Below are 11,923 nucleotides of genomic sequence, written 5' to 3'. Positions count from 1 at the left end.
ATATTATTCTAGCTGTGGATGGTGGCACATGAAATACTTAAGAGACTGGAAATTTCAGTTTCTGCTAAGCAATGCTGAAAGAAAATCCCTGTACATTAAAAGAGGAAAGTATATTAAATGGTGTAGTGAGCCTGGGTTTCTTGTTTATGTGATTATTTGAGTATTTATAGTACTTCATCATAAGCAGAATGACTTGATCACCATTTGTGCTCATTATAGAATGTGGCTGTACATCTTATTTAAAGAGATTATTTTAAATGTTTAGCTATGAGTGTGATCAAAGATAGGTGAAGTTCTACAGACCATAAGGCCTAGGGGAGGATATAAATCATTGTGCTAAGGAGACTGGTTGAGGTTTGGATAAGATGGGCTGAAGACTTCCCTAGAGCTGAAGTCCTTTTAACTAGACTCAAAATAGCATAGATCCTGCAGTGAGCTTCCTTGATTTTCATTCTTTGTATGCCTCTCAGAAGTTGATTAGCATTACACAGCCTTCACCTGATGTTAGTGGAGCTTCCATCTTGGTCTCTTCAGTAGCTATTGACCATAATTCATGATGGGATTTTTTCTATGAGTGAAAGAGGATTCTCAGCTGATCTGTATTCTTTTTCCTGGTTGTGAACATGCTGGTTGAGAACTCATTTCCTTCCTTTCTTGGAACTGTAATGTTCCTTCTCTGCCTTTCTCCCAGTAAAATTATGCCAGGTGTAGGAGAATAATTTAGGATAAAACAGGCACTGCGGGACAGAGTGTTTAATATTTCTAATTCCGAAGAAAAGCACTTTAGACCTTGAATGGCACCAATTTGCCCCCTCTAATAAAAGTGAGTAAATAATAATGGATTTTTAAAGCAGTGAAAAGGAAAAGAGCATGCACAGACAAGTTGATTGGACCTCCTTGCTGGCCACCACTTCATCCTCCTGAGTCCCTGATTCATTTAAATAATCATGACCTGCAGAGACGAAAATGAATTCTGTGATGCCCCATAACTGTGCTGTGTGCATATGTACATATGAATAGCACACAATTTACCATATTTTGGTATGCAGGAAAGTTTTTCTTTTAGGGATCAATAATTCTTTAATGCAAAATAATGGAAGGAGGTAATAATATAATAATTATAGAACTGCACAGCTGGAAGGGACCCTATGGATCACTGAGCAGCCCCTGTCAAGGAGGCACTGTGGGGAATCAAACCTCTGGCTGTGCCGCCAGATACCTATATAAATCACTGAGCTGTTCAGCAGTTCGAGTAATATACTGAGAGAATTGAAAACAATTATTCTGAGAATGGAGGGTAGACTGTGTTTTTTGGTCCATCCCTAATAAATGATGGTTATGTGTCGCTTCCATTTTGAAATGGCTCTATATACCAATTGCTAGGAAACACAAGACAACGGGTGATGATGCGCTCCTGTCCCCCTAGACAACTATTCAGCTACTGTGTGAACTGAATGCTGGACTAGATTGGCCTTCCCCCCAAATCCTTGATCCTGCAAGGTTCTCCTTATGGTCTTACGTTTTAAGTCTTGCCTATAATGCCTTTAACTGCCCCTGCAGAACTTCTCCTAAGATGTCTCCAGAGGATTTGCCTTGGGAATGTCAACCCTCCAGTGCTGGGAAGTGAAGCACTACTCTTTTTTTTTTTAAGGTGGTGCATTTTTTATATAAAGCAGTATCTTGTTGAAAAGAAAATTTTCAGTGTGGGAACCCAAACTGACAAATATTCAACTTAGCCCTAATGAATATGTATTTATTTTAGTGTCACCCTTTCTTCTTCTCTTCTCACCATCTACTACACCAGACTCTAAAAATAGCCTCTGCCTTAGGTAAAGGTAAAGGTTCCCCTTGACAATTTTTGTCCAGTCATGTTCGACTCTAGGGGGCGGTGCTCATTCCCGTTTCCAAGCCATAGAGCCAGCATTTTGTCCGAAGACAATCTTCCGTGGTCACATGGCCAGTGCGACTTAGACACGGAACGCTGTTACCTTCCCACCGAGGTGGTCCCTATTAATCTACTCGCATTTGCATGCTTTCAAACCGCTAGGTTGGCGGGAGCTGGGACAAGTGGCGGGAGCTCACTCCATCACATGGATTCGATCTTACGACTGCTTGGTCTTCTGACCGTGCAGCACAGGCTTCTGCGGTTTAGCCCGCAGCGCCACCACGTCCCAGCCTCTGCCTTACTCTGGCAATAAATTATGAAACTCTTGGCCTTCCTTTGTTGTTGGTGGTGGGGTCTCTTTTAGTGGGATTTATCTCCCCAGTGGGCCAATTAAAGAGTCACATATGCATACTTTGCATTGCATTGTCCAAAGCTGTGTGTTCTGCCTTCAGTTAGGAAGGTGTGCATTACCGATTTTCTTCTACACTGTGGGGAAGAGGAATGTAAAGTTTTCTACTGTATATTCTCATTATAATAACACCCTCACCCCATTTCTACATTTTAACAAACATTCCTACACGTTTATTCTTTTAATGAATTGTATCACAGCATCTATTCATGCAAGGTGAACTGCAAATTTTCTTTTTCAATGTACAGTGGTGCCTCGCTTAGCAATGTTAATCCATGCAGCAAAAATCACTGCTAAGCGATTTCATCGCTAAGTGATATTAAAAAGCCTACAGAAACACATTCAAACGGCATTAATGCGTTCTTATGGGCTTAAAAACTAACTTTAAGCGAAAATCCTCCATGGGGCAGCCATTTTTGGTGCCTCTAAAGCGAGGCAACACAACGGGCAGCCATTTTGTTTACCCAGTGGCCATTTTGGAACCGCTGATCAGCTGTGTGAAAATGGGGGCTTTGCGATGATCATCGCAAAGTGAATTTTCCCCATAGGGAACATCGCAAAGATCGTTAAACGGAGCGATCGCTATGCGAGGCACCACTGTGTTCGCGAAGGCTTTCACGGCCGGGATCTAATGGTTGTTGTGGGTTTTTTGGGCTCTTTGGCCGTGTTCTGAAGGTTGTTCTTCCTAATGTTTCGCCAGTCTCTGTGGCTGACATCTTCAGAGGACAGCACTCTGTGCTCTGGTGTAGTTGGCTTGGGAGTGCAGTATTTATGGCTGTGACATAGGCTTCTGTCTGGCGAAACGTTAGGAAGAACAACCTTCAGAACACGGCCAAAGAGCCCGAAAAACCCACAACAATCATTTCTTTCTCAAATTTGATGGAAGGAACAAATAGTAGAGAGGGGGGAGAGTTTTTGCTCTATGGGACCTGCAAAGCTGAGATATGGTTAAGTCTCATGCATTAGGCTTAAAAACAAACAGTGTGTGTATTGTGGGGAGTTTTTCTGACCTGTATGAGAATTCAAATATGTTCTGGGGTTTAAAAGTACCTGAGGGTCAAATGCATGTTTGTGTGTGCAGAATTAAACAGAACTGGGCAAATGATTTAAATTAGATGGATCTGAACCAATTCTATTAATGTCCTAAATGGATTGCACCAACACAAACCAGGTTTTATTTGAGTGAGTCTGTGGGTTGATCTCTGTGTTATCTGAGGAGTATTTTTTTTAGACCATAGAGATTTCCTTATCCCTCCCCCAGCCACATTTTGGCCCCTACTTTTTTAGTTTATACAGTGGTGCCTCGCAAGACGAGTGCTTCGTTTTACGATGAAATCGCATAACGATGAAGTTTTTGCGATCGCAAAAGCGATCGCAAAATGATGTTTCCTATGGGTTTTTTTTTTGCTTTTCGATGATTGGTTCCCTGCTTCGCTAACCGATTATCACAAAATGATGATTTTCACACAGCTGATCGGCGGTTTCAAAATGGCCACCAGGTAAGAAAAACAGCCGCCCGCTGTTTTCTGGGACGGATTCCTCGCTGCATGGGCAGCGAAAATGGCCGTGCTATGGAGGATCTTCACTGGACTGTGAGTTTCAAGCCCATAGGAACACATTAATCAGGTTTTAATGTGTTTCTATGGGCTTTTACCAATCGCTTTCCGATGTTTTAGTTCTACAGCGATTTTGCTGGAACGAATTAACATCGTAACACGAGGCACCACTGTATTTGATTTTGCTGTCTCTCTGTGTTGCTTATCATTTTTCTTCTGTATTTACAAAGCATTGGTGCACAAGTATGCAACCCAAAGCACATTAATTAAGATAGTGCAACAAATGTGTCAGCAAATGCCAACGATATTATAGCAAGTTTTCAAAGTGGGTAGCACACCCCTCCACATTAAACTGATCAGGAATCATCAGGTTAAAATGGGCTGAAGTGATTCCATATTTCATATCCTTATGAAAAACAAACAAACAGAAAACAAAGAACAAAATAGTTATGGCCATCTTAAAGGTTTTTTTAAAAAAGAATTTAGTCACAAAAACTGGTGGACCTATTTCTCTTTAGTCTGGAGGTAATAATCCTCTCTGAGGGGATTTACCAAGTCTCTGAATTCATGTGTACCCATGGAGGGGGGTGAGACAATTTTAATTTCCGTGTGAATAAATTAGATGTGTGAAGATTTCGAGTTCTGAATTTCAGTTTGGATTGGGGTTGGAATTGAAGCAAATCAGGCCCAGATCAGCTTCAACTCAGTCCCTGATATGAATGGCAAGACTCCTGAATCAAATTAGGGTGTCCTAGAATTGTGTTCCAGCCAAACACTCAGTGGCAGAAAACACAAGGTTTATTCAATATAATCAAGTAAAATAAAACAAACTGTATACTTCTGGTATCATATGATATTTTCTGACTTGAGTGAATTCTATTATCCCCTCAATAGAAAAAAAATTCAACTCCTATAAAGAGGTCAACCTACTGACAATCATATTGTATTACCTCTGCTTTTCTGCATCATTGTTTTCTGAAAAATGGCATGCAACTCATTATGGCATATCATTATGTTCTAGTGCCCATGTTGGTTATGCTATTCTGAAAGCTATAGTCCAAAAGTGGGAAACTGTTAAAGCTGTGGGCAAACCCACTATCAAGAATAAGCCAAAGACTCTAGATCTTGGCTTCATAAATAGGAAAGCTTTGCTCAATAAGTAAGTCAAAGCAGCCATCTTGGGCTCATATGGAATCCTAAGTAGTAAGTTAGCAAATGCCTCTCTTATATTATGAATACGGAAATTTACCTCAACATTCAAAAGCTTTTTATTCTCACCTGTTATATTACAGTTATTTCGTTTACTATGAACCAATATGTCAAATATGTATTGGTGCAAAATCTAGATCTTTTCAGAAATCCTGGGTAAATATCAGATGAGAGGGTCCACTATCTATATCCTCATTTATTCCATGAGTTCTGATTTGAAACAATGTATAGAACTCATCAAATACAGTGCCATGCTTTCATCTTTACTGATGAGATCTCATAAAATCTTGATGGGTCACCTTGTACTTTGACAAGTGCCTGAGACAGCACAGTGTATGATTTGGCTTCCTTTACTAAAATTATTTCAGCTTCAGGTTACAGCACTGCAAAGGAACCACATTTTTTGCTGTGGTCTTGTGGTCTACTATGAATACCTTTTAAAAAAATGGAAACTCAATGGATTAGATCATTTTCCCTTACTTTCACTCCCAGGAGATATCCAACCTATGTTACTTGTTTTAATTAAGTTACCACATTTTTCCATCTGATTAGATGCCATATTAATGAAGACTTATGGAGATTAATTTTAATTCACCATACATAAATGTGAGCAAATTTGCAGAACAGAGGTACATATGGCTTTACTTTCTGTGAATGTCTTTCATAGTGAATTTCATCCTCTCTTTTCAGATCAGCTGAAAGTTGCAGAACAGTTGAGTTTGAAAGTGCATGTGAACCATGATGTTTGACCCGTAAAAACAAATACAGTGGTGCCTCGCATAACAATGTTAACTGGTTCCATTAAAAACATCGTTATGTGAAAACATCGTTAAGCGAAACACCATTTCCCATAGGAATGCATTGAAAACCGGTTAATCCGTTCCAATAGGAGCCTATTCAATACATTTCAATGGTGAAAAAAAATCACCAAAAATTCAAAAAGACTCAGAACGAAGCCAAATTACTTTAACGAAGGTTTTATTAGGTGCACTAATGATTCCAAGCATTTTAAACATTTTTTAAACATTTTAGAATATTTTTAAAATAGCGAAAACAGGGCTGTAAAAAAAAACGTTAAGCGAAAGAGGGGACCTAAAACTGTCATCATTAAGTGAAGCAAGGTCCCAAACATCGTTATGCGAAAATCCCCCATAGGAAACATCGTTAGGTGAGGCGGCAAAATTTCCAGCAAAGGCCATCGTTATGCGAATTCATCGTTGAGCGAGGCATTCGTTAAGCGAGGCACCACTGTATATTGGAAGAAAGTACTTAAATGAATGGAAGACACAGAGAAAAAAGTAGTACTATATGTAGGTGCTTGTATTCAAAGTTGTATTAAAGTCAGTTGTGGACCTGGATGTTAAAAAGAAAAGTTACTTTCTGTTCTTATACAACCAGATGCATCTTGGAGACATTATGCCTCTTGTATAGCTACAAACCTATGGCTACACAGCGTTTATTTTTAAAGATGAGGTGATACATTTAGAGCTATCAAATATTCTGGGGCATAAAAAAGAAATACAACCCCAATTGTAGTGCTTTCTGTAATATTCATACATGGAAAAAGAACTGTGACAGGGGAATATAGTGCAGCTAAAGAAAATGAAATATTGTATTTATGTATTTATGTATTTATATTTTTTCATACTGTGCCAATGTAATTAGTAGTTATATTCACTGTCTTTGGACATTGTGTGCTATAGCAGGGGCATTTGTATAAATCCATGGTGACCACAGGATGTAATTAAGAGAGGTTATTTACACTTGGAGTCAAGGAACACCACAACAGTACTCATAGGGGTAAAATCGCCAGTAGTTTTGCTTGCAGGAAGGGAATCTTGGGAATAATGCTGTAGACTGACCTGCTGCCACCAAAGGCGAAAGTGAGTGAATTGAATCTCTCAAAGAAGCCCAAGATGTCCCCTGGACACTGAAAGAATTGAAATGATACAGAGGGCTTAGACTGAGGTTAACAAGCAGTACATATATGTATCCCCTTGCTGCTACTCTGTAGGGTGAAGAGAAAGATCGGCATCAGTGTTTAGACAGTTTTTTTGTATGCTGGAATTGTGTTCTTTTTCTTTGTTCTCTCACTCAGTTTAGTAAACATTTTTGAAAAATGGCTGAATCCTGTTGTTTATTGTAGTAGGTCACAACTACGATAGGACCTTATAAAACCTATGAAGGATTTGACTCACCAAAACCTTATCAGTTCAATGGGCCTACTCAACTTGCGACTTACTACAATAAGCAATAGGATTTCAGCCATTTTTCACATTATTAGGAGTAAATATCTGTGTGGCTGTGGAAGGGTCAGCAATGTATGGGCTTTGGCTGCATACTTCATGAAATCAGGGCAGTGTGTTGCTCTCCTACATCATAGGTGTCTATGCTTCTCTCCATCCATGGGATTTTTTTTTAATGGAGAGCCATGAATGCACAGACACTGACTTGGGATGACAGAATGTTTCTGTACACCCTTTATCTTGAATACCTGTAGTTTTTAGCTTTCATCTTTTATCACTTTTTTATCCATGGCCTCAACCAAAGCAGGGACACAATCCAGCCATCATCTTAGACTCTTCTTGAATTAGATGAAGTACTTATTGAAAGTTGATGTCATAGTTCATTAATTCTGCCACCTCTAATTTAGACATTCTTATAGGAGGGCAGATGGCTTTCTCTGTCTTTTGGGAAATGCCTCATATTGGCATAGCTTTGAGAAGTGTATGGCTTGTAGGCCCCAAAGAGCCCCTTCTAGGCCTTTCTTATGTTCTGTGAAAGCTTTCCCAATGTTGCAATTGAAAGGTAAGTTAATACCTTTCCATCTCATCACTATCAGATTTAAAGTCTTTATCACATTTTGAAAGAGAGAGAGAGAGAGAGAGAGAGAGAGAGAGAGAGAGAGAGAGAGAGAGAGAGAGAGAGAGATATGCTGTTCTGTTGACCATGCAAATGCAGAAGTCCAGGCTCTTTGCATTTATACTGGACCTGCCTTATCAGGAACATCATGTTGTATGCTGCATGTAGCAATATACGTTCCTATTCCTCTTCTTAACTTCAAGAAAACTCAACCATACTGAATCCAAGATAGCCTAATGGTCTTTGCCCAGCCTCATACCATGAGGCTCAACATCCAGGCAAATGCTGGATTTAAAAAATCCTAGAAAAATAATTAAATGCAAAGCTAGCAAGTAGCAGGGGTCCTGCAGGATGTCAACAATTCCTTTCCTTTCTCATTTAGCTAATTGGGAGAGGTGGAGGACTGCTGACAGCATATTTCCAGTTTGCTTTGTGCAACAGGAAAGCAGAACAAGCCAATTATTTTTCTGCTTGGACTACCATTGAGGATACACTAGAACAAATCTGATCATTGCTCTCTCTCTCTCTGAATAATGAAATAAAGAAAATATCTGCCAAGCATTCAACAACTGCTAAAACAAAACAAGACAAAACAAAACAAAAACCAACATGTATGTAAACCAGTTGTTTCTAACTTAGTTTGTGCTGAAACTAGCTCTCCCTTGAAATATTAATTATGCTTTGTTTTCTGTGTGCAGCAGTGATGGAAGAAGCCAACCTTTATGCCAACTCCTCTGACAAGATGCCTCTAAACAAGTTTCAGGATTGTGGACATCTCTCCATTTTATTGGTGAAAGAGCATTCAACATTTTGCAAAACTCAAAAGGTTTGTTTGATCCTGAATATGAAGTTTGTAAGCTTTGATGAATTCTTGAAAATAGGAAATGAAATGAAATTCTCTCCCATTCACACTGGCCAAATCACATAAATGGCCAGCTTGTAGCTGCCTGTGTTAAAGATGCATGCCAGTGGGGTCTCTCTCTCTCTTTCTCTCTCTCTGTGTGCAAGGAATTGAGAGAGAGAGAGAGAGAGAGAGAGATGGCAGTTGTAATTCAGCACTAACATGATTGAAAACAAAGGGATTTAAACACAGACTTTTCAGAGTTTAGCACTCAAAACTCCTCTGCCTGGAAGGACAAATCTGTTAGTGCAAATTTTACATGGTGTTTGCACCTTATGTGAACAAACACAATGTAAACAGTGTTGACTATAGGTAAAGGTAAAGGTTCCCCTTGACAATTTTTGTCCAGTCGCGTTCGACTCTAGGGGGCGGTGCTCATCCCCGTTTCCAAGCCATAGAGCCAGCGTTTTGTCCGAAGACAATATTCCGTGGTCACATGGCCAGTGCGACTTAGACACGGAACGCTGTTACCTTCCCACTGAGGTGGTCCCTATTTATCTACTTGCATTTGCATGCTTTCAAACCGCTAGGTTGGCAGGAGCTGGGACAAGCGACGGGAGCTCACTCCGTTGCGTGGATTCGATCTTACGACTGCTGGTCTTCTGACCCTGCAGCACAGGCTTCTGCAGTTTAGCCCGCAGCGCCACCACGCCCCTTAGTGTTGACTATAAAGCCTGGCAAATTGATAAATCTAGCCTTTTTGTGATTAGGATCTTAAATCATGAAATTATCCTTATCAAGTAAAAAATGGACTTTTCAACTCATGAAAGATTTCACCGCAGAGTAACTAATTTGAAGCTATGAATTGCCTCAACTCATTATGGCTATGAATTGGCCCAGATTAAATCATACATAGTTTGAAATCCTGTTGTATAATTTATGTCTGAGGGAAACTGATGACATCACTGGGAGGGGACTATTTTCAATAATTAAAAAGTTCTACTTCAGTTCTGCAGTTTTTCCAAGTCCCATGTGAGGATGGAAGGGGAAAGTCTTTAATCACTGCTGCTGGATGATGTTACTGTTGTAGAGGGCCGAATTTTGGTTAAATTCATCTAGCTGTGCAGCAAAAATGCAGCAATTCACAGAGCAGATTAGAGTAGTTCACTTTTTCTCATCAGCTGGCACTTACAGTCTCAATAACCCACTCTGAGACATTAGTAAGGAAAATAATAAAAAGGTTTCATTTACTTACAGTGACCAGATAACAGCAAAACTAACAAACATGACTACTTTGGGCAAGAGGCATCAACAGACTCATTGCTTCCAAAAGGCAAAATCAGAGGGGAAAAAACAGAGCAGAGAGGTGTGGTTGTCTTTGAATCAGAGACAGGAGAGAATGAGTGGTTACTAGTAGATTTAGAATCACTCCAGCCCAGAAAGATTCCTCCCAGCTACTAGAGGCAGCATGCGAAGTTGTAAAAATGCCAGCCTTTACCAGCATAGGGCCATTTTTGGTAATTTAAGGACATTCTCCTTCTGTCCTGCAGGTCCCATGGTTTCCATGTGTTGAAAGGGGAAAGTTTTCAGTTATTGGAAATCCCTCCATGCTGCTGGCAGCATCCCCTTTCTACAGATTTAACAGGATTTCAGCCATAAAATAGCTTAATTGAAATGAAAAGGATATAAGTTATTAACTTATTTGTCCTGCTTATTTCAAATTCCAAAATTCTGTTGTTTAGTGCAGTAATTTACACTACAGTAGGCCTACTAGTGAGTGAACTCTTTCATAAGTTCCGTTGATTCAAATGGGTCTACCCTAACTGTGATGTATTTTAGCATAGTGAGTTGCAGTTAGAGTAGGCCCATTTAAATCAGTAGAGCTTATGGAAGAGTTGACTCACTAAATTGCCATTGATTCAAGGGATCTACCATACACTAAGCAACAAAATTTGGTCCAGTGGATTTACTCTAAACATAACTAAATCAGAATGTAACCCATAAAATATGTTTTTTGGTCGTGGAATGACTAAAGTACATTTGACACAAATTTGCTGATGTTACAAAGCACAAAACAATGATATTTTAAAATTGCAGAAGCAATTACATTTATGCTGATTCTTTTTCTAGTAACAATTGTTACTGACACTTTTATTTTGACATATCGTACGAGAAACAAAACAAAACAAAAACAGGAAAAACAAGGGACAAAAACATTCTGGCACCTTAAAGACTGTTATATTTTAATGTGAGCTTTTGTGGCTCAGATTCACTTCCTCAGACATATTTATGTATCAGACATACTTATTTTTCATAGCAATTCTCCATTTTCTCAAGCCCCAGTGTAATTAAAAAAAAAAAAAAAACAATATCTGAAATATTAGACCACTGAATTCCACTGAACTCTCTCCCCAGCCCCGTCTGACTAGATGACAAATTCCAAGACCCATGTTCGGGTTTCTAGAGAACCTCAGCTTTGTTATGAATCATTAAAATTTCCATAGTAAGGTTCAAAGTCACTTAGGACATAAACTAGAATAATATTTTCTGTGAACTCTATTAGAAGTTGAAAAGGCTAGTTCAACAGTAAGGGCATTAGTACTCAATGGTGGACTTTCAAGTGGTTTATCCAGTCCTTGCACTGCAAAAACCTAATAAAATAGTGAATCTGTTTGGAAACCATATTTTATTTTAGAGTTTTTGCACATTGCATGATCTTTGTGACAGTAGGACGTAATTTAGGAAAGTTTCCTTCCAAACTGTAAATAAATCTTGACGAAACCCAGATGTGGGAGACCATAGTTGAACACAAGAATCTGTGAAAACTAGGTTAGCCTCTTTAACTGTAGAACATATGGTTGTTAGATTAACCACACTTTATTTTTGCACAGGCAAAGCAATTTATGGAGAATGTATGTGGAGAAATAAATGTGTGACCTTTACTGCAGACACTTTCCTTTTTCTCACCTTAGAACTACTATTTGTATTCACTTGATGTTGCACGCACAGTATTTGCAACAGTGATCTAACACAAGATTGTATTGAAAAAGCAAGTAGTGTAAAGAACAGAGTTTTGTGGCACTTGAATAAACATCTCTAGGCACTGTCGCCTTCATCACTCACATGAGACCTCAACCACAGTTGGACAGATTTATAGACAC

The sequence above is a fragment of the Pogona vitticeps genome, chromosome 5 (assembly GCF_051106095.1).
Source record: "Pogona vitticeps strain Pit_001003342236 chromosome 5, PviZW2.1, whole genome shotgun sequence".
Taxonomy (NCBI): Eukaryota; Metazoa; Chordata; class Lepidosauria; order Squamata; family Agamidae; genus Pogona; species Pogona vitticeps.
This window is presented reverse-complemented; position numbering follows the sequence as displayed.